The sequence below is a fragment of the Biomphalaria glabrata genome, chromosome 1, assembly GCF_947242115.1.
Source record: "Biomphalaria glabrata chromosome 1, xgBioGlab47.1, whole genome shotgun sequence".
NCBI classification, from domain to species: domain Eukaryota; kingdom Metazoa; phylum Mollusca; class Gastropoda; family Planorbidae; genus Biomphalaria; species Biomphalaria glabrata.
Genome location: NC_074711.1, coordinates 15,806,847 through 15,831,769, shown reverse-complemented (window position 1 = coordinate 15,831,769; position 24,923 = coordinate 15,806,847). Strand labels below are relative to the sequence as shown.

Sequence of the window (24,923 nt, the reverse complement as noted above, 5' to 3'; positions counted from 1 at the left end):
ACCCTCGCTTCCACCAGCCTCCTTTCAACACCCAGAATACTCATGTCTTCTGCTTTCCAATCTTCCGGCGTCTCGGTGAAAAGGGTGGGCGCGTGCGGTTATTTGTTTTCATCCACCACCCCCCTCCATCCCTCTAGTCGCGGCGGCGGACGTCACGTGAAGAAAAAAAAAGTGTTCCCCCCCCCTTCCCGTCGTCCTTTCACTGTCTCCTCGGTTGAACCGCTACAGCGACTGAGAGGCATTGATGCATGACAATATTGGATTTAATGTTGCATATTTATAGTCGACTTTCAGTGGGTGAAATGTGTGCGCTTTGAATGATTCTCTGCAGCCTTTGGATACTTTGAAATAACTTTCTTATGGAATTTTTTTTTTATTTCACATCATGGATTTCAACATTTAAAAGCTGACAATTTGATCTAGATCTAAGTATTACTGATGGTAAGCCTGTGCCTCAAATTTTACTTTTTAAAATTCCTTTTTTTTTCCTAGTACCATGCGTAATTTATATGATTAGATCGTAATATAATTCTTAGCAAAATGTGATATTTATGTATCGAATAGATCAGAGATAGACCTATATAGTCTATATAGAATGAAGCCTTCGTTTTGTCGTCTCAATCAAAGTGACTTGTTAGTGATCTGTATTGTCCACTGCTATAGTGTTTTTTCCTAACTATGTGATTTACTTTCAATTGATGTCGACTCTATAATGTCCATCCCCTTCATTCCAAGCTGATACACAATAACACATTCTTTCGCTCTCCTGTTTTGGATCGTTCTCTCTTCTCATTATGGGTGTTAACAAAAAAACAAACTTGTAATAATAATAGTAACACTGATGGCAGTGTCTTCGATTCCGAAGTGTTCAGTAGAGTGCTGTGTTTCACATGACTACACATACCCAAAGACGACCTGTATATTTTGTCACAACTAATGCAGGCCAAGTGGTTGTCGGTCTATCAAAGTTGTCTTTACGTCGTCAGCACCTGTCTTCTCTAAGGGCTTTTACTTTGGCCTCAAAGAACTCTTATTGTTAATGAATTTATTTCTGATAACACGGAGTCGAGCGAGCATTAGATCAGCACAAGAGTGTTGGGATCTAATCCAAAGAACTCGCCAATCAAATGCTAATCTACACAGCAGAGCGATCACTCCGACATCAGATACTTTACAAAACATTCTTCTTTAAAAAAAAACAACACAATGTTTATTCTTGTGGATTGGAATATGTCTTCTGTCTACAATATTTAGTATCTATAGCAAAACTCTGTCCTCATTCCCCTCGTCAAAACATAGCTACTTTTTTTTTTTGGAGGGGGAGGTTATGTACCAAAATAACAGTACATAAATCTCAATTTCTATTAAGCATCTATTCTAACAATATCTTTTTAAGCTTTAAGAGTTGATTTAAAAAGCATTAACAAATATTACCATTAAGCTAAGGAACATGTGTGTGTGTGCGTGTGTGATAAAATCCTAAGTATCATGTCATGTTTAGCTGTGTCAGAGTTTCTTTCTTGTGTTACGTTTCATTAGACAAACTTTCTTTTGTTATTTTGTTGTGTTTTACTGACACAGTTTGTTATTTTGTTGTGTTTTACTGACACAGGTTGTATTTTGTTGTGTTTTACTGACACAGTTTGTATTTTGTTGTGTTTTACTGACACAGTTTGTTATTTTGTTGTGTTTTACTGACACAGTTTGTTATTTTGTTGTGTTTTACTGACACAGTTTGTATTTTGTTGTGTTTTACTGACACAGTTTGTATTTTGTTGTGTTTTACTGACACAGTTTCTTATTTTGTTGTGTTTTACTGACACAGTTTGTATTTTGTTGTGTTTTACTGACACAGTTTGTTATTTTGGAGTCTTTTTAAAACAGATCTTTACTTAAAATAGTCTTCAAGAGATGCATGTCATTTTTTTTTAAAGTATAGTTTGTTCTTTCTTTCTCTCTCCCTCCCTCTCTTTCTCTCTCTATCCCCCCTCTTTCTCTCTCCCTCTATCGCTCTTCATCTGTTTCTTTCTCTTCTTTCAATAAATTTTGTTTTTTTCTATCCTTAACTCTTGTCTGTGTGTGTGTGTAAAGGGTCGTGGGGTTATATATAGAAAAGAGAGAAGGGTTGGGACTCTGATTACTCCATGTCACCTGTTTCCGTCACCAGTTCTCAACAAGTCTGTCAAGTATTGGCTGGACCATTCGTTGAGCTCACTCATCTTCTTTTGTCTTTTCCCCAATTCTTCTGCCTGTCACTCGTATTTGTATGTGGGTTTACGAAATGTTTAGTTTCTCAGAAATCGTTAGAAAAAAAATGTGTACCTTACAGTTTACTTTCTATATAGAACTCGCAGCAGTACTCCAGAGAGTGTGCAATCCGTTAAAAAGAACTCTACAAAGAGGGCCACATCATTTTGTTCCGAACAGAAGACTTACGTAGCAGAAATGATTTAAAAAAACAATGCCAAACAGCGTATACCAAGTAACAACGTCTGTAGACCTAACATTGTGACGCGTTGGGAGAAGTGACGTGGTAAGAATCGATTTGATGATGGACGGCTGCCTAGTCTTGTCGCACGCACTCTTGACTTTCATCTCGTTGGTCCCGGGTTCAAACCATTCTCGCAGCCATCCTCGTTCAAACCTCGCTGTCCTGAGGGACATTTGGGCTAGGATAGAATAATCCTTAATTCTGCATGAGCACCCGGAACGATTAAAAGAAAGAAAACAAAGAAGCTTAAAATAAGTATTTTCACACTAAATAAACCATTTTTTTTTTATTTTTGAGTAGTTTCAGTTATAATAAATTCAACTAACTATTAATGAAAAAAGACCTTCCTTCTTGTAAAAATAAATTGCAATGTACAAACTTATATACCTAAAAACTTAACGAATACATCATACAAGCTTGCTCTTTTATTTTTTGTATTTCCCCCTCTATTGAAAAGTCTATCTTTTGATCTACAGTACAGCTGCGTATTTGATATCGATATGTTCTATCAAGCAGGATATCATTTTATGGCAAGTTGACCTAATGGAATGTAGACTTAAATGATATTAGTAAACACAAATGCAGGATGCATGTTTGAAACATTTTGTTTAAAAGTAATTAAGTTTAAATTTGTACAAGCCAGAAATATTTCATTTACGAATAATGTTACAGCTTTTAGACCACTGGTTGATCCCTAGGGGAGAGGTATATTTCCTAAAATTGAGCTTCACTGGCTCCGCAATGACTGGGCCAGACCTGGTACAACAACGACAGGACTCAAGTTGATGATTTATGAATTCACAAAGCACATATGTTCATGTAGCGCTACTCCACGGAATGATATTAACCAAGAAGAACTGATACAGCGTTAAGGTCACCTTAGACGGGAAACTTCTTCTTCTTCTTCGTTCTCATTGTTATGTTGGAGTGTTCAGATGACTAGACCAATACATGAGATGAACTGCGCAGTGGTTTCCAAATAAGGGAGCTCTCCATATAGTTTTCTTTCTATTGGGGTGATTTGGGGCCAGTGTCTTATTTGGGCCTCTGGATAAAGAGAGCAGTTTTGGAGGACGAGGTCGGCATTCTCTGGTGATACTCCACATTAGCAGATTTCACTGGTTCCAATTTTGAGCTTCCGGTACATGTGTTTTCGCATTCTGTTGTGTCCGATCCTGAGTCAAAAGATTAGACGTTGGTCTTGTCTGGATAGTTTATAATAGGCGTCATCTTTCTTGTGATTTGGATGAGAGCTTGTCCATTCCTCATTTATTTTATTTATTAGTTTCTTCATTTCTTCTGGATAGAGTGCAATGTTTAATTGTGAGTTTGTTCTCCCACTCTTGGCGAATGTGTCAGCCTTCTCATTTCCTTCTAGTTTTATATGTACTGGTATCCATTAAATAACAGTTGTTTTTTTTTTTTACTGTTGTTATTGAGCTTTATAAGTGTTGTCCAAAATCGTTTTATTTAGGAGGAATCAGAGTTTTCCAAACTTCGGAGGGTTGTTTTTGCATCGGTTAAAAGGACAATGTGACTGTGTGGGGAACTTGGATGATTTGCTAGCATGGTAGCTGCTAGTTCTAGTGCTTCCCTTTCTGCTCTGTGGCTGTCAGAGAGCTCTCCAGTTGCAATGGATTTTTCTAGTTTTTCTCCTTCGGGCCATTCGATGAGTATTACAGCTCCTCCATTTTGTTGTGGCTTTTGTCAAGGTTCTATTCTTGCTTGGCTCGTTAGGGGTTACTCAATTACTCAATTCTAATTAATTAATACTTGCTTGGCTCATTATCACTAAATAAACTCCAACTCCAGATTATTGAATAACGATCATACCTCTAACATTTTCGCGTCCTTTTGATATAACTCTACATTTACATTGAAAGTAATAATATACCGATGACAAGATGACTGTAGTTTTATGCCTTCAAACTGAAATCGCGTGGAATGCACGTGAATCAAATGATGAAATTAATTACAGTGAAAAATCATTTCGTTAAAGTGTAGAGGTATTGATACAATAATGTAGATTGACTGTCATATGCTGTGAATAAGAACTATTAACAGTGACACACAGCAAGTTATGATCTACTATAGACTTTCAAGTCTTTTCATAGACTATTTCTTTATAGTCATTTAAAAAAAGACCTTTCTGGAAACTGCAATTCTTTCTCGACCTTTCCTTCAAATGTTCTATGGATTTTTATCATGGTATTTACGGTCATTATTATTGTCAACTGGGCAATGGCTGGACTCGAAGCTTTGTTAGTCATCTAGAATAAGATCGCAGTATGGTGGTGTTTTTTTTTTAATTCTTTACTGACCTACATCAGAAGTTTGTTACTCTGTGTGCAGTCGAGCGTGACGGTGAGCTTTCTGAAAGAAAAATATGAAAAATGTACATAGTTTCATTTCATTGTGTATGTGTGTGTGTGTGTTTTATAAGAGTTTTACCGCTCATTAAAGTTTTGAAAATTAACAATATATTAATTCATTAAAATGGGTGCAAAAAAAAGGGGCCAATTTTTCTTTCCCCCCCCCTCCCCTCCAGTTCTATAGATTGAATTGAAAGCAGCGTTCTTCTAAACGAAACTAGCAACAGCTTGACCAATGGTTAGCTTATTTTGATTCGGTTATCAATAACTGTTGAATATACCAAGTTTTACGCTATTAAATCTGCGCTTAGAATGTTTCGTCTTTGTTCAAGATTACTGTTAGTATGGTTCCATGATTTATTTTATGAATGTGTTCATTTGTGACTCATGACAAGGGAATGCACTCTTCATTGCAAGTTAATGTTTTTACTGAGCTTCAGAAGACAAGGAATTGAAGCATGTAACAGAAAATTTGCTTAAAAGATTTATTTTAGAATTGAAGTTAGCGTCAATAATAGAAACCTGCCCCTTTTCAACATGATATTGCTGGTGACTTTTAGTGCATCTTCAATATCTTCTTATCCTATGAGATAGTGACATTGTGTATTGGTCTGAGATGATTACGTCTGACGCGTGAGCCTAGGTCAATCTGGTCATGAACATTAATAAACTTTAACTTTTATGAATAAATATCTACATCTTACAATATCAGATTATAAAAACAACTAAAAACACGAATGAAAATACAAGTTGTCGAATGCTTCAACAATTAGATCTGAACTCAAATACTGCTGTCACTAGACACTAGTGATGGGCAAAAGTTAACTAAAAAGTTGCTAACTTTTAGTTTAACTAAAAAAAAAATAGTTAAGGCCAAAGTTTAATTAAAAAAAAAAAGTTTAGTTAAAATCCTAGTTTAATTAATTTTTTTTAGTTACAAACTAAAAAGTTTAATTACAAATTTTACAAACTTTTTTAACATACATACCAATAAATATTTAGATCTATGTAATTTGGAGAATATATTTAAGGAGTAATGGAGAGGAGAATAAACTAGAGGGTGCACAAGTCACTAGAAAGCCTTTTGACCTTTACCCTATAATGGTCGCTATTCCCGCCAATTCAAGGTATTTGAAAGGCGAGAAAAATAAACGTGTTCATTATATTTCTAGCAAGTTTCGCTGCTTGATAAATCCTGATAATTCCTTTTAATTGCTTCTATAGATCTACATTTTGCTGTTTTTTTTATTAAACACCAGTGTGTTCCTGTATAGCTGCAGGCAAAGAATTTTGATTTACTATAGATCTAAAAGAAATGTCGACTCTTTTTATTTTAAAACTTTTTTACTAGATCATGGATTTAGATCTAAAGTTAGAGTCTAGTGACGTCTAGTCTATTAGTATTAGTCTATTACTACTATTAGATCTATAGACATAATAGTCTATATTTAATTATTTTAGCCTTAAGTTAAGTAGAGTCTAACTCTTAGTAGTCTTAGTCTTAGATGTAAATTTAAAATTATAAGTCAACAATATAATATCTAGATCTATTAGTTTAGAGATTCTACTATTCTAGAATTAGAGTCTAGATTAGATCTAGATATAGATCTATCTAGATTACTTATTAGGCCTATACTAAGACCTAAGATGCAAAGATGATAGATCTATAATATTAATGACTATAAGGCCTAATAATTGTCGTCAATGTACTAGATCTAATACTAAGTTAACTAAATCTAGACTAGATCTACATCTACTTCTATTATAATTATACTTATAACTTATATCTACTATCTAGATCTATTAGATCTAGTATTATCTACTAGAGTATACGTATATAGATCTAAATACCTATATCTAGTTATAATCATAATTATAATAAATTAAAATCTCTAGATAGATCTAGAGTTACTAAGATATCTACTAGACTCATAGATCTATTTAGATCTAGTAGTAGTTGTAGTAACTAGTATTTCTTAAATTATTTTTAGATTAAAATATTAATTATTTGATCTAGGTCTAGTAGCTAGATCTAATTCTAGATCCAGATTATATTTCTGATCATTTCGTTTGTAGAAGATATTAGATCCAGAATATTCTAGAATCTAGAATTAGTTAACGAGTAAACATGCAGTTTTATCATTACTTCTAAAAAGATAACTTATATTAGAACTTGGACAATTACTTCTAATTTCTTTCTATAATAGTATCATTCTAGTGATTCTATTAAGATCTACATCTATCCCGTAAAGACATTTAAATCTTTTTTCATGTGCACAAATAAATGTTTATTACATTTTGCTAAAGAGATTGGTTGTTGTTTATATTTTTCATGTTTGGCTGTTTCGTCCTTAAAAAAAGGTCAAAATAGTTAGTAAAAGTTTAACTAAAGTTTCTTAGTTTAGTTTAACTAATTTTTTCAATTTGTGATTAACTAAAAGTTTAATTACTTTTTTTTAGTTCAAACTTAGTTTTAGTTTAACTAAAAAAAATTAGTTTAGTTCCCATCACTACTAGACACGTGGGTCCGTCTCCTCCTTGCATCTTCTGACCCGACTCATTCACAGGCATCAATACAACCAAACGTTACATTAGACACGTCACACACACACACACACACACACACTCCATGGGATCATCTTTTTTGTGTCAACAGCACAAGAGATTCTGTAGGTAGTGTGTGCGTGTGTGTGTGGGTTTGCGTGTGTGGAGAGTGAAGAGCTCAGGTAGCAAGGAAACTACTAATTGAACTATTCTGACTTACCGTATTGTTGGTTACCTGTCTGTTTTCAAACTGAAGATTGTCAATTCAAATTTCTGAACCAATTCACCTTACATTTTCTGAAGCAAGTCACATTACATTTTCTGAAGCAAGTCAACTTACATTTTCCGAAGGAAGTCACCTTACATTTTCCGAAGGAAGTCACCTTACATTTTCTGAAGAAAGTCACCTTACATTTTCTGAAACAAGTCACCTTACATTTTCTGAAGCAAGTCACCTTACATTTTCTAAAGCAAGTCACCTTACATTTTCTGAAGCAAGTCACCTTACATTTTCTGAAGCAAGTCACCTTACATTTTCTGAACAAAAGTCACCTTTTATTGCCATACATTTTCAACAATGCTACATGTAATTTCAATTTAAATTATTGTGATTTTTTTTTCAGCATAATTGAAAATAAAATAATATTTTCAACATACATAAGGTACCCAAATGTGTTAATGAGACATTCTTTCTTTTCAAGATAGAAAGTTTTCAAAATGTAAATGAGTCTCCATTGTTGTACTATTATTCACAGATAAACAAAATCAAAGTGATCGTTTCTTTTCTCTGTAACAAGTTACATCACAGCATTAGCCTACTTCTAGAACCATCCGAGACTACATTGGTCTGGCACTCAACAAGCGTAGCTAATGTACACATTATTCATCTCATCCATCTTTTCCCAAGGAACGTGACGCTCGATCATATCTTGTATTTCTAGTCTGTGCCGAGGTTGTTGGTGCCAGAGGGTGTAAACTGTCATGACTTGTCGTTGGTAATGGGAACTGTCCAGTCTGTTTTAACACAAGTCTTTACCCCGGCTCCATTATTCAGTAGAGACAGTTCATTGAAGGCTTTTCTGTTCATGGATTTTTCAGTACGAATTATTTGATCAAACACAAGAGCTCTACGTCAACCATCGACGTCACAGGCAAGTACTTGAATTCTTTCCCGAGTTCTAATTGAAAGTGAAATAATGGTCTAAGGGCATGGCGGTAAATCAGTCATTAAACAATAGAACGGTCTGTATTCTCTTGAAGACGGGGTCTCTAAACTCTATGTCATGGGTTCTATTCTCTTGAAGACGGGGTCTCTAAACTCTATGTCATGGGTTCTATTCTCTTGAAGACGGGGTCCCTAAACTCTATGTCATGGGTTCTATTCTCTTGAAGACGGGGTCTCTAAACTCTATGTCATGGGTTCTATTCTCTTGAAGACGGGGTCTCTAAACTCTATGTCATGGGTTCTATTCTCTTGAAGACGTGGTCTCTAAACTCTATGTCATGGGTTCTATTCTCTTGAAGACGGGGTCCCTAAACTCTATGTCATGGGTTCTATTCTCTTGAAGACGGGGTCTCTAAACTCTATGTCATGGGTTCTATTCTCTTGAAGACGGGGTCCCTAAACTCTATGTCATGGGTTCTATTCTCTTGAAGACGGGGTCCCTAAACTCTATGTCATGGGTTCTATTCTCTTGAAGACGGGGTCTCTAAACTCTATTTCATGGGTTCTATTCTCTTGTTTACAAATCGTGCTACAAACGTCTATGACAAAACGAAATGGACTCTTTCTTTCCACAATTGAGTCTTTCCCTTAAATACACACACACCTGCACGCACGCACACACACACAATTACACAAAAACACACAATCACACACAAACACACTCACACACAAACACATTCACACACACTTATAGCATTCTCTGTTACACTTAAATAAAATAAAAAATTCTCTTTCATAGTTGACATTTTGAAAGGAACTATTCTGTGTGTATGAATTGTTCATTTTGATTTCGATTTTTATTATGGGATTTAAAAAAAAAAAGAAAAGGAAATAGGTACTTAATTTCAATTTTTAACACACTCAAATCGATTTACATTTCGCGAGTTTAAGCGCCTTAGAATGCAATTTAGTATTTTAGAAATAAACACCAAAAAAAATGTATCATTTTGTGCCAATCTATTCTTACTTTACGGAAGCTGATGATTCTGAAGTGCGCGTGATGCTTTCTTTCTTGTCTACTAGTCGTGTTTGGAGGTGTACAAATTAGGTTGCATTGGGCGTGTTTTGTTGTCACGCCTAGTTCCCTGTATTAGCGGAGAGGGCGTTCTGGCTGTAGATTCATTCTGCTATTCAGTTCTCACTGTTTCCCAGTAAGTACAGAAATGTGTCAACCAGGTTAATATTTCGGTACGGGTGTCGTTATTGAAAGTTCTGTGATTTAGCGGCATCGTCAGATCTAAATATTTTTTTGTTTCAGGGTGTTAGGCTTGGGGCTACGATGGAGTCTGTGGTTTTGAGTTCGCCCTTGGAACCGTGACTGAGTAGTTTGAGCCTAGTAGTATTTGCAGTTACCGGGCCGGAACTGGGTGAATTACGTAAAGTGTATTCATTTGTTCAATTAATAATGCATAAACTTATTATCACATGATTTGTACATATTCTGAATATTAAGTATTTGTATTTGTATTAGTTTTTGTTATTGTTCAACCACCGTCAACTACTTATTTACAATTCGATTATTATGAATCTTGGTTAGCTGTAATTCTCTAATTAATTCTCTAAGGGATGACTAGCCTGCTGAGGTGGGGAAGCCGGTTCATTACACCATCCCCTAGCTAGACCCGTAAATACCACATTGACAATGATGTTCTAGGACTTCTCATTCTATTCATTTTTTTTGATTGCATGGAGTCTTTCCATTGAGCTTCGTACAACATTAAATCTAGATCTAGTTTAGTATTCGACATGTGAATATTTCTAAACATTCCGTCACCGTATACTTGCTGTACATCCAATAAACATAGACACCCCAAACCATCAAGTCTAAATAAGATGGTGCGCAAAATAGTCACCTACGTCTATTTATTCAACTCCTTATATAATGCACGCTTGCCTTAAGTAAGGTAAATGCCGCTTAGGTTTTTTTTTTTTGGTGATTTTCTAAATTGTCGTAAGCGAAATTAGATTTTAAAATAAAAACATAATTCTGAAAAGTTAAAATAGTCAAACCAGAGTTTTCATGGTGTGGCCAATCAGCTAGGTTTTTCCCCCAAAGATATACACTTTCAAACCTTGCACAATAATTCATTGCAGAAGACAACACATGAATTAAAATAACTATCGGATAAGTCAATTAACTACTGGTAACTAATTATTTTGTTTGATACCAACAAGGGAAATAAATCCTTCAGTATTTACAGGTATGTCTAAATAGGTGGGTTTTTGTCCCCTTAGAATTAGATGATGGTACACGTTATTTCTCCCATATCCATTCTCAGATTAAGTCGAAACTTTAAAACATTATTTATACAAAACATGACTCGATTACAAAATAATTATCCAAGTCAATTAATTATTGGTAATTAATTATTTTGTTTGATATCGAAACAGGGAAATAGCTTTTACATTAATGAGATAGGTAGTTTTAAATGTGGAGTTCTTTCCCTTAGATAAGCCTCTTTTTTTATCTGCCCCCAAGAGGGAGAATCAGTGCTAATCGAATATGTCATTGAGTCAGGGCTTGTGTCTTAGGATGCATACATTTGCATTATTCTACATGATGTTGTTAAGCTTTGTTCTGAGACGTAGCAGCCTGTGAAATCCTGAAGAGAACATGAAATCTGGAATACTAACGAGTGCAACTGTTGTTTCAAAATCTATTTCTATTTTATTTTCGTAACTGTCTCAAGCACACACTGGTCTGATGCCAAAAATATCTCAGGGGAGAACAACTCGATATGATTATTTGAGGATGAGGTCAGGAAGAAACAAAAGAACATGGAGCGGACGATCAGATAAACAGGGTAGGCCCTACACGTCATTTTTACTCTTAGATTAAGTCTAACGTTTATAGTCAGAATAGAAATAGAGGAAGACATCTTTAACATATTCAAATGGAATTTATTTATTTAAGGTATTACAACTACACACTTTTGGTTTCATATTCCAGCACTACATATACATAGGTATTTTTACATTATTATTTTGATAAAGCTCACCATTAATAATCAAGAGAATACCGAATACACCACGGTGCTACAATCACTTGTCTTAACGTTCTACAAGTGCCTAGCTTCCATTACATCCCAAAGGGACCCAATAATGTCCTAAATATTTAAAGTTTCGCAATTCCATTCTGCACCGAAATTCGAACCCACAACCCCCTGGTTCATAGGTGCAAATATGCATTGAATACCCTCACTGTAAGTTCCACTCCCTCTATCGTAAGCGTTTCCTTGCTTGTGGTAGTTTGCTCCCCTATATTTTCATTCAACCTTGACACCGACTGTTTCCCATATGATAAAATTGACGCTATCTGTTATGTAAACGTGGCTTTTAATGACATCAAGCCAATGTATGAACCTGCCATCGCCCGTTCCTGTCAATAATACTAACGAGCGACAAAATACATTGTCACTTAGACAGAAGCATTAGATTTTATTTCCACAATATGTGCAATGCTGTGGTATACTGTTTAGTAAAATTAAACATGTATTGGTGAGGGAACCCAAGTCTTGGATATAGAGATATACATATATACCCAGAACTCGCACTTCACTAGAAATAAGTTGAGACTATAAACCAAATGAGCTGATAACGAACATGAATAACTTTAACACATTTAATACCATGAAGAAGTGGATTCCTCCTCTGTTGTTGTTACGTGAACATCGTAGTGTGATTGTAGGATGGTGCGAATGCGTGTTGAAAAAAGGGAGATGGGACCAAAATGGAGGAATAGAAACAAAATTGTGTTTACAGTGTAAACTAATAAATTAAGATTAAAGTATTTATATAACCATGATTTTTGACTTTTGGTGTCAATGTATGGCTACAGAGAGTCTCAAAACACCAACGAAATCCCCGCTCCCATTAGATAAATCCTAGCTTCGACGCTATAAAATTAATCATTTTTTGTTTCAATTATTTTTCGTTGCTTATTTTTAATATCTCTATCTACGTCACAAGTCACAAACTGTTACTAAAAAAAAAAGAAAGAAATCTAAATTATGCTCAAAATATCTTCCATCTAAAGTCTACAACGTATTTGTCATTGCTTTGACAATCTTTCCAACGCAAATCACGTTTTCCTCTTCTTAAACTATCGTTTTCTAAAGTGAACGTTTTCTATTGGTTGACTATACATTCCTCTAAAAAGAAAAAAAAAACAAAAACATCTCATTGAGTCAAACGCTTTCAGGTACAAAATGTGCAAATGTACAAGTGGAAGTCCATAGCGATCAACAAGGAAACATAGTCATGTTGCCACTTCAGACCTTACGAGCAGATGATATAAAGGTCATCTGTTTCAATAACGGAGGTAACCATCAGAGAGTGGACTCCAGTGTGTGTTCTAAAAATTCCAAAAATAAAATCCTAGTCTTTAACGAGATTCGAACCCGAAACCCCTCACTTCGATAGGCAAGCATGTTACCCCTCAGCCACCCTGCCCCCAAGACCTCACTGAGTTAGGGCTTATTTCAAAAAAACAATAACACTGTTTTCCACAACCCCAGAGACTGATATGTCTTAACGGAACTACCATTTCTCTTCTAAAGTAGATCCGTCCTGGCATCGGCCTCTAATGGCACCTTCTGTTTTTCTTTTTTCTCTTGACTTCCCAGCACAGCTTGAGGAAAGACACAACAGGCCAGGAAATGTTATTTCACTCTGTCTGTTGCTTTAGTCTCGGTTTACTCACAATCTTCACTAAACCATTTGTCTTGGGTTTTTTTTCTCTCCTCATTAGTAGAATCACTTTGGTGATTTGACTTTTTTTTATTTCCTCGACTGACTTGTTACTCGTGTCCCATTCTTTTGTAATCTTGTGAAAAAGAAACTGTGGGGGGAAAATACATCTAAAAATAGCGGCAGGGGGAGAGAAATGGAATGTCCTTTTTATACACAAGATGGAGTTCTGGTGTCAAGGTGGTAAGTATGGGGGCTGGTGGAACTTGGATGTGACAAGGTGTTTACAAGGTAAAACCTAGATGGCAGTTGAGACTTGGGTGACAAGGTGTTTACAAGGTAAAACCTAGATGGCAGTTGAGACTTGGGTGGTTAAATCGAGAAAAATGATTTTAGGAAAGCAGACAATTCTGACAGCAAACACCACATGAACAAGGACTGGGTTTGTTACCTCTATTTTATCAACTCATCCCGTCAGTCTATGTCTGTCTGGTCAAAACTCTTATATCTCCTACTTCCCAGTCTCGGATCTAGTTGAAACTTTGTTCAATTATTAATTGTCGATGACAACATATAAATTAAAAAAAATGAATCAGCTGATTAATCAATTAGTCGTAATTAATTAATTTTGTTTCATTGGAGAATGTACTAAAATATACAACAGTAATATAATGTGGAGAATTGGATCGCTCTGTAACAATTTCATACTAACAATTGACTAACAAAAGTTTCAATTTGTACAAGTATTTGAATAGCTCAGTGGCAAAATACGTCAGCTCCCCATCATGCATTCTAAATTTTGAATTCCAACTCCAGAAAAACTTTTTTAATAAAAAATTGGTTTTGTAAACGTTCTCCGAGATGTTGGATTCCACGATCGAGTCAAAATAATTGATAGAATGCATTTGTTTTTAAAACAGAATTGTTGATAAAATCAAGATTTGTGGTATTGTCTATACCTGTAATCCTTTGTTCTATTGTAAAGACCAGTGGGAGAATATTTTTGTCAAAGCCTCAAACTTAATTAAACGTTATCAGCACACAGGTTCTACAATATTTGGTAAAGCTGTATTGATAAATAGTTTGGTCATTCCAAAGATTGTCTATTTAGCTAACATTACAGAGCCACCTCCTAAATTCATAAACCAGCTGAACAAGTTAATTAGAAGCTTTATATTTAAAAACACTATTAGGAGCATTAAGCACACTACACTCATTCAAAACAAAGAGGATGGGGGGATAAACTTGCAAGATGTTAAAACAAAAATACAGTCGCTAAGGCTTAAATTTGTAGGTCAAGTAGTTAGAAACCCAACAAACTTTCCCTTGACAATTTACTATTATGGTTTAAGATTAAGTAGTCTTCTTCCAATACACAATGATACTCCTCACTATTTTGGTACAGTCACTCATCCATTTTACAGATCTATTTCAAGAGTCAAGAGTTTTACCTGGTAATGAACATTTAATACACAACAAAATCAAAGAATCATACATAACACTTAAAAAGCTGTTACAGGAAAGCCTAGTGAATAGGATTAAGTGGGGGAGAGTTCTTGGGGTGACAGAATTCAAGGACACATTCATAAACCTACACAGTAAACATATCCCACCAAAAGCTAGAGAGATTAGTTATAGACTTATCTTTGGGATGACCCCTATGGTTAGAAGACGGGCAAATGACCGGGAATGTATATTATGCCACCTTGAAAATGCTGATAACGAAAAACACATGTATTTGGAATGTCCATTATTCCTTCAAGTTAGAAGTACTGTAAGGGACCTATTGGAAGCAAACTGTGGCAATTATTTAAATGTTAACTTGTCTATTATTTTAAACAAGCTGCCAAAACTAAAAAATAAAATGATACATAACTTTAACTTGATTATTGTTTCCGAATACAGGAATCTTGTTTGGGCTACCTGGCTCAAATGTCTACATAATAATAAGGTGTTTGATCCTAATCACTTGGAATTAACATTTAGAAAAATAATGGACTTTAGGGTAGAGAATTATCTAGTTTGATTTCATATACCTGTATAATGCTCATGTAGTTTTTCAGAAATGGGGTGTTGGGGGTCAGGGATATCTGATATTGTGTTGATTGTTCTGGAGTAGAGTATACTTGTATCATTTTTCTGTCTTTAGGGGGTTCATTGGTTAGGTAGTATGTCTTTGATATTAAATAATATTTCTATTACTGTTATTATATTTTTAGGTTAATCACTTTTCAATTGTTTATGATTTAATACTTGTGAATTATGGTAACTTACAAATAAAAACATATTAATAAAAAAAAAAAAAAAAAAAAAAAAAAAAAGCCCACAAAAGAGGCAAGATGGCCCATAAAAGAGGCATATAAAGCCCAAAAAAGAGGCAAAGAAAAGAGGCATAAAGCCCAAGGATTCCTATGATGATAAAGCTAAAACTGAATAGCGCAAATTCTGAGGTTTCCTTTAATAAGAAAAAAAAAAAAAAATAAAAAAAAATAAATTAATTACCCAGTAGCTCGTGCAGTGCTGTCAGAAACCTCATTATTGATAAGATGTTGTTCAGTTTGTTTTCAAATGAAAGACAACGCGAAAATGATTATCTCTAATTTGATTTGAATTACATTTTTTCTTAAATAAAAGTCTAGAAGTACCATTATCGATCATTGGTTTTTCAATTGTTTTCAAATTTAAATTGGATTACTTTAGACACTCAATATATTTCTTGCCTGTGGGCGGAATCTGGTTAGGGATGGCAACTCTGATTTTCTCTGTGCTATATCAACTTCATATTTCATGTCTTTCTAATGATTATACCAGTTGATGTTTATACAAACACTAGCTGATACCCGTGCTTTGTATCGATTGAAATTGTTGGTAAATGTTTATTTCGATAGCGACATTTTTTTTTCGTCCTTCAATTGTAAGCCCGCAGTGAACTCCCCCCCCCCCACACACACACACATAAATACACCCCCAACCTCTCACTTTTCTGGCCCTTGAAATCCCTGCTCCTCCTTTTTACTTCGCTCTTTTACCCTTTAATCGAACGGCCCACAACCAACAACAATGTATCGACCTTAAGGCATATATGTTGATTTACTTTTAAGCTCCACAAAGTCTCAATAGTTTTTTTTTCTTCTCTAGTTAAAAGTCGTACTAGTGACAAGAAGTCATGCTGAGCTGGTAGACTAGCTAATAATAAAAGAATGCATTGCTTTCTAGGTTGCCTGACAAACAGAGCCGAGTGTGATACCGTCTATACATTTTTAATTAGCTTTGACACTTCATGGGAGAAGTGACATGAGGAGTTTTAAAACCCCAGGAGCTCGTGCCTTGAGAGAGACGTTACCTTAGACATTGCTAATGTCACAGAGAAAGCACGAGAAAGTAATGCATACATGAGCAAAAAGAAATATTACATAGCGTTTCCGTACTAAAGTATGACAGATTAAAAATGTATAGGTATATACCAGTAGTAAGTCGTTTTGTTTTCTATTAGCTGATCCAAATAGTCCTTTTAGACTCGTATGTCTATTGTCAAAGAATTTTGCAACTTGATGTCAATGATATAATAGTAAAACGTATGACTTTAGCAGCTATCAATCATATCATTCATCAAGTATCAACCATTTCATACATATTGTTGGTCGCTTAAATTGGACTCATGTCTTTATTTCTTTTGTAATTTGTCTAATTTGTTGGAGTGTTGACAGCGATCCAAAGTAAGCAAAACCGGAACTCGAAATCTTATCCAACCTCCAAATTAAGCTATACCGCGACTAGAATCTGAGCTAACCTCCAAATTAAGCTATACCGCGACTAGAATCTGAGCTAACCTCCAAATTAAGCTATACCGCGACTAGAATCAAATCCAATCTCCAAATTAAGCTATACCGCGACTAGAATCTGAGCTAACCTCCAAATTAAGCTATACCGCGACTAGAATCTGAGCTAACCTCCAAATTAAGCTAAACCTCGACTAGAATCAGAGCTGACCTCTAAATTAAGCTATATCTCGATTAGAAATCAGCCTCCAGTTTAACTTGTAACGACTCGATATCATATCATACCTCAAAATTAACTCAAATTAAAATCAGATGCAGCGGACCATTGTTTTTGGGGGTACATTTTGTATCGATGGACAAGACTTGACCAGAAAATATGGAGACGAAAGAGAGTTTTCGGGAAAACCAAATAATATAAATAAAACAAAAAGTACTCAAGGCCGTCCCCAGTGGTAAGATATTGTTAACAAATTATTCTAACGCTAAACATTAAGCTGAATTCTCCGAATAAGCAAAAGTTTTTTCTACATATTTCATACAATGGAATTGAAAAGCTGGACATCTTTGTGAATGAAAGACAAAGTTTATTTTTGCTTCAAAAGAAGTTGTCTGACCATACTTCCAGTTATTGTGTTTAGAAGTTATATGTATACTCTATGTTTAAATGTTGACCAGTGAAGCCAACTTGACGAACACGATTATCAACACATGGACTGACAATTAAAACTAGAATTTAAAATGTAAATATGCATGTGAATAATTAGTTTTCTTAAAAACAAAAGCACACGCTTTTCTAAGGCTAAAAATTGCTCTCGGTCCTAAATACCTTTCACACAGTACTACATTCATATTTTGAAAGTATCTAAACGTTCTCTCTCTCTCTTTCTCTCTTTCTCATATATATATATATATATATATATATATATATATATATATATATATATATATATATATATATATAATTTTTATTTTTTCATTTTTTTATTTATATTTAAATGTCCATAATACAGAAAACAAAAGTTTATTTTACTTTTCTTCAGTAAAAAACATTTCACATTTTCGAGACTAATTGAATTTTCTTTTTTTCTGAAGAACTTTCTCTAAAAAAAAAAGTGTAAAACTTGTTGCGCCTCAAAAATAATTTTATTTAAAAAAAATATTGCGAAATGCTACATAAGACTTTGTCAATGGAAATATCAAATATCGTTGTAAATATGAATCTTTAAAAATAGAGCATAAAAATAGAGCAAAATAATAAAGTTAAACTGGTCGTCACATAATTCTAGATTATATTTCGTCCTTGTAAATTCAACTTGGTTTTAAATCATTACGTGAAACATTGTGAATAAAAAAAAAAGGTTTATGACTCTTGACAAAAAGTCAGCTGTTCCATAAGTTGACTTAAGTCAATCGATTTAGAGACGATTTTTGTAATATTATTATTTATGTATGTTAGAATTTTAATCCCACCTAACATGTAAACATATTGATTCTCCGATGTTCGTCTGATCGATGTTGAAATTAAAGACAAAGCTACGTTTGAACGCAACTTACGTACAGTACTTCTGCCCCTATATCAGCTAGAGAGAGTGTATCGGTTATATAAGAGCAGTTTTCGCCGTCTGGGCTAAATACTTCGAGAAACATTAAAATAAAAGATTTTATAAGATGAAATTAAACTTTCGACCATTGTTTTGTTTTTGTAAACCTTGGGTTCGAATCCTGGTCATTACTAAGATTTTAAATTTCGGGATCTTTAGGGCACCTCTGAGTTAAGTTTGGTAAAAGTAAAAGTGTTTGGTCATTGTGCTGGCCACATGACACCTTCGATAACCGTTAACGATGACATTTATATCACCTGCCCTATAGATCGCCTGGTCTGAAAGGGAAACTTTACTTTTTTACTAAGTGCGTATCAGATATTCTAGTAAGTTTCCAGACATGACCTAGTGACAGAATCTCGTATGTATCACATCTAGAGCATAGTAACTTTGATTCAAGTGGCCTTACAGAGAGTCCACGCAAGGCAAAGAATCATGACCCCAAACAAATATTAGGAGATAACAAAAATCGTTTAGGTTAATCAATGATCCCATTTCTAAGTCAAAGATACTTCACATTTTTTTATGTTTCAGTCAATGTCTTTCTTTCTATCTAATGACTGTGGTCAACTTTCAGTCCTTTTCAAATGTTTTGATTGGGTTTTAAGGTTATTGTTAGGAGCACTTTTAGCGAGCCACCATCTTATCGGAAACCCTACAACGTTTTTGTGTTATCCCCCTTTCAGCTGTCATAAAGTTGTCTGCTCGTGTATGTACCTGATATCTGTAATGGTGTCGCCATCTTTGTTAACCATGTGTTAGAATCTGAGAGTCCAGTTTAAAGAGGATCACCAGAAGCCAAACCTGAAAATAACAACTTCCTTGTTTAAGAAACAAAACAAACAACAACAAAAACAACAACATAAGTTATGTAACTGATTCGTTTTTACTTTGAAAATATTTTTTTTAAAAGACTGGCGTCATCAGCCAACTGATCTTACTGATACCCCTTGCTAGTTGAGAAGTTCTTGGCTGTGCAAAGAAAAAGAAAAATTGTTTCAGTCCCATGTTAAAATAGAATAATACTAATCTCACAGACATCTTCAAAAAAATATCATTTAATAAATAATAATAAAGGTAATATGTAAGATACCGATCTTAAAGGAGGATTAAATTAGTTCATATAGCCACCCAAACCCTGTTGTTACCTCTTATTTTCTCTTTCATTTCTCTCTCTCTCTCTTTATTTTTTCTCTCTTCCATTCTCTTATTTTCTCTTTCATTTCTCTCTATTTCTCTATTTTTTTCTCTCTTGCAAACTCTTATTTTCTCTTTCATTTCTCCCTCTCTTCTCTCTTCCATTCTCTCGTTTTCTCTTATTGTCTCTCTCTCACACGTACTCTTTCTATTAGTCTTTGTCTTTGTCTGATACAAATTCCGTACACATTTTTTGTCCCTATTCTCTTGGATCTAGTTGAAACTTTTTACAGATATTCACAGTCCTTAGCAAAATATAAATCAGTCAGAAAGTTAACCAATACATTAATTAATAATTAATAATGCTAATTAATCAATTAAAAAAGGGAAATAAATCTTAGAGTATTGAGATATGTGGCTTTAAATATGCAGTTCTTTCCCTGATATAAGTTGTTTTTCTTTAGTAATTTTAAAATTATATTTTGCTTGTTTATTTATACGACTTCAATTTTAGAAACAATGTCTCTCTTATTTTCTTGGTTAATTAGTTTAAAAAATAATTTTAAAATTTTATTATCACAAAAAAAAAAACAACTTTAAAAATTATAATAATAATAGATCATTACACAAATTTAATTAACATTAACCATCTCTTACAAACAAAGTTTGTTATGTAACTTAAAATTTAACTTTCTAGTAACATCTAATTTATTTCATAGCGTATCCTCTCCATGCTTTTCTAGACACAGCCATTGCAGGGGTATCATTTTTTTTTTTACAGCCGAGCTATGTCGTCATTTGATTCTTTAAATCTGTAATTGCAGGAAGTGGCTACGGATTAGAAGCGACTCACTGCCTATAAAGTGCTTCCAATAGCACACCTCTAAAGTAATCTCTGACAACCAGTCCAACTCCTGACCTACACGTGTCGCTCAGATATTGGGTCCGGCGGAACTGTTTTCACTGGGGCAAAGGCGTGTAACTGGCGCCTTAATGAGTAAAATTTGGTCAGGAGTTTGGCTGGCCACCCACCGAGGACGGAAACTGTATCCAAACCCCTGATGCCTTGCAGCTAAACCAAAATCATGGAAAAGGCTTTGGGGGTCAAAGTGGAGGAAAAAACGGGAGCAGGCGACACTTGGACAGATTGCAGCATACAGTGCAACACCCCGGGAGAACCTGTGACGCCACTGATCCTTAACTGTATTGGCACATGTTTTTCTTTTGGACACAACAGCTGCATGGAGAAAGGAAAAGGAGGGGGGGGACTCTTGTGTGGGCGCCATCGTTCCGACCATTTCTAATACCCAGGCTTTCATCTCATTTCTTTGACATGATTCATAGTTGCTTGACGTCTGAAGGGGCAACAGATTTCGTCCATTGATTTCAGCGTCTACAGTTTTCTTAGTAAATTTTGTCGAAATTGTCCAAAGTAGTCCTGTTACACTATACGGCTATGTGTAGTAGATGTTCCTTTTTTTAGCGTCTCCCGAAAAGGGGAAAAGACGCTATTACTTTTGTGTGGCCTGTCTGTCCGTCCGTCCCGTTTAAATCTCAGAAACTAGAAGAGAAAATGAAAATCGGACATAATGATATTTTAGATCATTCAAAGTTCTGATGCAACGGCTACTTTTTCCATTTCTGAAAGCGAAAAATCTAATTTTTTAAATCCATTCTGCAAGCAGTTTTTTCATAAAAATGCACCATTTTTACAACTATTCACTGTTAATAGTAACAAACACTGGAGACTTTTTAGTAAGGGGGATGACCATTTATCAATTTTATAACACATTTATAGAAATGGTTTTAGATTTTTGATCAAAAAATACTATTTTTTTTTACAATTATTTGTTAAGGAATGTAAGTTCTGTCATAATAAATACTACATTTACAAAAGAAATGTTAGCTTTTTTTTAGAGAGAAAAAAATCTATTTACTATGCAAATAAGTTGGACATAATTTAGTAGTTTTTCATATTATCGCGTGAACTGCAAAGCATACCAATGAATTTGGAACACCAAATTAGAGGAGTTTTTTTTTTCTTACGGAAATGTTTTTTTCTTGAAGCTTTGAATAAGAGATTGATCCTTTACAAAACAATTTGATCAATTAGATTATCATTATAAGACATCAGTTAGGCCAGGTTCATATCAAACTTCACATTCACTTTCACCTATCCCTTGGTCTGTTGGACCTTTGGGGCACCACACAGGATCTGTCAACCTTCTTCTCCAATCTTCTTTGTCTTTTGCCTTTGATTTCATTATGATATTCTTTCTGAAAACATTGAAACCTGCCTTTTTACCTGCCTGGGTGGACCACTTCTGATAGAATTTAATACCGATATCCTTCTGAAAATATTGAAACCTGCCTTATTTCCTGCCTGGGTGGACCACTTCGGGGGCCGATTTTGAGTTTGTGTTTACACACAAACTATCTTTGTAACCTTGTTTTATTTATAAATTCTTTTTCTTTTCTTTTATTTTATTTTTGTTCCCCCAGAATGTCCTGATATTTCATCACGTTCACTAACAATGGAGTCTAGTTGACGTTCATATAACTAGTTAAGTGAAAGCAAGTAAAGTTTCCACTTTCCGGACCTTGAGATCTATGGGGAAGATGATGCTAAGATCATCTGTTTCTTTGGCCAGCGGGTGTCATGTGGTCAGCACAACGACCAACCGCCTTTGCTTTCCCCAACTAATTCAGGTACCCATTATAGCTGGGTGGACTCAGGTGCGCCTTAAAAATCCCGAAATTCAAAATCCCAGTTTTCACCGAGATTCAAACACAGGACCCCAGTTTCGGAAGCCAAGCGCTTAATCCCTCAGCCACAGCGCCCCTATCCATACATTCTAATTGTACATATGAATTTCATTACGTTTATGTGATTTTAAAACCAAGAAGGAAAGTACTCGAATAAGGTTGGCATGTTCTTGAATAGAAGATATGTAGAGTCAATCAAGGATTAACATTTTGTTTTGAATCTCATTCTCTGAGATTTATGAAAACTATAAGTCTTTCTTGGAGTAATGGTCATATTACTGTTAAATAATGTCCTTTTCTAGTTGTTCTACCTTGAAGCCGTAAATTGATTGTCAAAACGTGGTCTTAGAGCCTTACAACGTTCTGACTGAAGTCGACTTCTTATAGTACATCCAATGGTATTGACTGGAACTATATTTTGTTTTGGGGGGTGGGGGGTGTCTGGTCAGAAATGAGTTTCTAGACGTTCAACTACACCAGCATAAAAAATACAAGGTCAAGAAGTATTTATTTGTTTTAGTCTATAAGAGAATTTGAATGTCTCCTAGAGAGCAAGTCTTTGTGTTTTACATCTGTTTTTATAAATGTTGATTTCTTAATCAGCACTTCTGTGTGTTGCTACTCTCTGAAGCAATGAAGCAAAGCAAATAAATAGTTTACTCTCCCACTCACACACACACACACAATCAGAGAAAGTTAGAGAGATAAAAAATAAAACCAAAAAAAAAAAAAAACAAGATTCTATTTAAATTTATCAGAACATTTGTAAAAAAAAAATAATGTTTGTTTTCTTGGGCGTTGATTTTATTTTACCGACCGGAAGATGTTTAAGTATTAAATCCTGAATACAAATCCGGCAACCCCGCAGAGACTCGAACCGATAACTTTAGTATAGACAGACGAGCTTTATGCTTGGCCACCAAAATTTTACTAATTAGGAAGGCTATTTAATAGGGTAAAGACAAAGAATCCTTCAGACTAGCAGCCTGCTCTTTTTAAACAGAAATTCTATCTTGATTTACATATTTCAGCAATTTTTCTAAAAAAAACTTTGCCTCTCCAGTGACAGGGTACCTATCGGGGAGATAAAGTACACGCCCTTCGTGGAGGAGACTCCTTTCCATCCCCCATCTACATTAACCTGATTCTTTTAGAGAGCATGTAGCCACCAAGAGCCATATTCCATCATCCCAAATCAAACAGAAGGCACTGCTAGCCACCAAGAGCCATATTCCATCATCCCAAATCAAACAGAAGGCACTACTAGCCACCAAGAGCCATATTCCATCATCCCAAATCAAACAGAAGGCACTGCTAGCCACCAAGAGCCATATTCCATCATCCCAAATCAAACAGAAGGCACTACTATCCACCAAGAGCCATATTCCATCATCCCAAATCAAACAGAAGGCACTACTAGCCACCAAGAGAGAAATTCCATCATCCCAAATCAAACAGAAGGCACTACTAGCCACCAAGAGCCATATTCCATCATCCCAAATCAAACAGAAGGCACTACTAGCCACCAAGAGAGAAATTCCATCATCCCAAATCATACAGAAGGCACTACTAGCCACCAAGAGCCATATTCCATCATCCCTAATCAAACAGAAGGCACTGCTAGCCACCAAGAGCCATATTCCATCATCCCAAATCAAACAGAAGGCACTACTAGCCACCAAGAGCCATATTCCATCATCCCAAATCAAACAGAAGGCACTACTAGCCACCAAGAGAGAAATTCCATCATCCCAAATCAAACAGAAGGCACTACTAGCCACCAAGAGCCATATTCCATCATCCCAAATCAAACAGAAGGCACTACCAGCCACCAAGAGCCATATTCCATTATTCCAAATCAAACAGAAGGCACTACTAGCCACCAAGAGCCATATTCCATCATCCCAAATCAAACAGAAGGCACTACTAGCCACCAAGAGCCATATTCCATCATCCCAAATCAAACAGAAGGCACTACTAGCCACCAAGAGCCATATTCCATCATCCCAAATCAAACAGAAGGCACTGCTAACCATAAAATCCTATCCATCAGTTATTAATGTTTCGGTGATGCATTACCATGCTAGGGCTGGGCCAAGACCAGCATGAACCAGATAGGCTCTCATAGTGTCGAATAGCAAACCAGATTTAGCCCTCGTGCCGTAGTTTCTGTTGAGTGCGATAGATGGTGTGGTGTACGATTTGAGGCTTTCTCTTACTTATTATGGATGCATAATTATGAGACTTCACAGTCTTACTTGAAACGTTTTTTGTTGCTTTTTTTTTTTAGTTTAGAAGTAATTATCTTTTCTTTAGTTT

The 24,923-nt window shown here is 35.1% G+C and overlaps 1 protein-coding gene across 3 annotated transcripts in view; it reads left to right on the top strand.

The window, feature by feature from the left end:
* Positions 1-204: 204 nt before the first annotated feature.
* LOC106073401 (adipokinetic hormone/corazonin-related peptide receptor variant I-like) overlaps positions 205-24,923 on the top strand; it is a 224,905-nt gene continuing 200,186 nt past the window's right edge. For all 3 annotated transcript variants that reach the window (XM_056024551.1, XM_056024557.1, XM_056024565.1), the window contains exon 1: positions 205-441. The gene's annotated coding sequence lies outside the window, so the exon portion shown is untranslated. The remainder of the gene's footprint in view (positions 442-24,923) is intronic.